Source organism: Sorex fumeus, unplaced genomic scaffold (genome assembly GCF_029834395.1).
Source record: "Sorex fumeus unplaced genomic scaffold, SorFum_2.1 ptg000021l, whole genome shotgun sequence".
Lineage (NCBI taxonomy): Eukaryota > Metazoa > Chordata > Mammalia > Eulipotyphla > Soricidae > Sorex > Sorex fumeus.
In genome coordinates, this window is record NW_026606078.1 from 12,117,803 (window position 1) to 12,118,733 (window position 931).

Genomic DNA, 931 nt, shown 5'->3' on the forward strand with positions numbered 1-931 from the left:
ACACTATTATTCATCCATAAGAAGGTTAGCATAGGTTTCAAGGTAAGTGGATCAAGAAAATATTATGATAACTAAGACAAATAGAACAAACTGTAACATAATTTATGAAACCTTCAATGTAAAATAACAAGAACAGGCAAATGCATTGACAGAAATGTAAATTTTTATAGTGAGATATGAGGAGGAAGTTTGTGGGGAGATGGTACTGGGAGATGGCATATTAATGATTGTATATAATATATATAATGATAGTATATAATATTCTTTAGGAAGATAAACATGTTATGGAACAATAGCACTGTAGCACTGTCCTCCTGTTGTTCATTGATTTGCTCGAGCAGGCACCAATGATGTCTCACAACAAATTGTGAGACTTGCTGTTACTGTTTTTTGGCATATCGAATACATCACGGGTAGCTTGCCAGGCTTTGCCATGCGGGAAAGATACTCTCAGTAGCTTTCCGGGCTTTCTGAGGGGGCAGAGGAATCGAACCTGGGTTGGCGTGTGCAAGGCAAACGCACTACCCGCTGTGCTATCGCTCCAGCCCAATGGCAATTAAAGTATCAATGTGAGAATAGACGAAAATAATAAATACATGTTTAAAAACTGACATTATGGAATGTGATTTATATTTTAAAACCTTAAAGATCTATAAACCTTCAGGTTATATGTATATACAGTTATACAGTTTATAAATGTATTGTTTTGCATGCCTCCATGCCCATATATATTCAGTGAGATGTGAAAAAATTGTAAGGAGCAGCAAAAACATTTGATTGTTTAAAATTGGGAAATAGGAAATAACATGGGGAATATTATGATTCTTAAAAATTATTATTTTGTAAATATTCAACTGTAAAATAACTATGAAAACAAATGAAGTCTAAGTTCAGAAGTGAAGAAGAAGGAAAGGGAACACTGAGCAGGTTT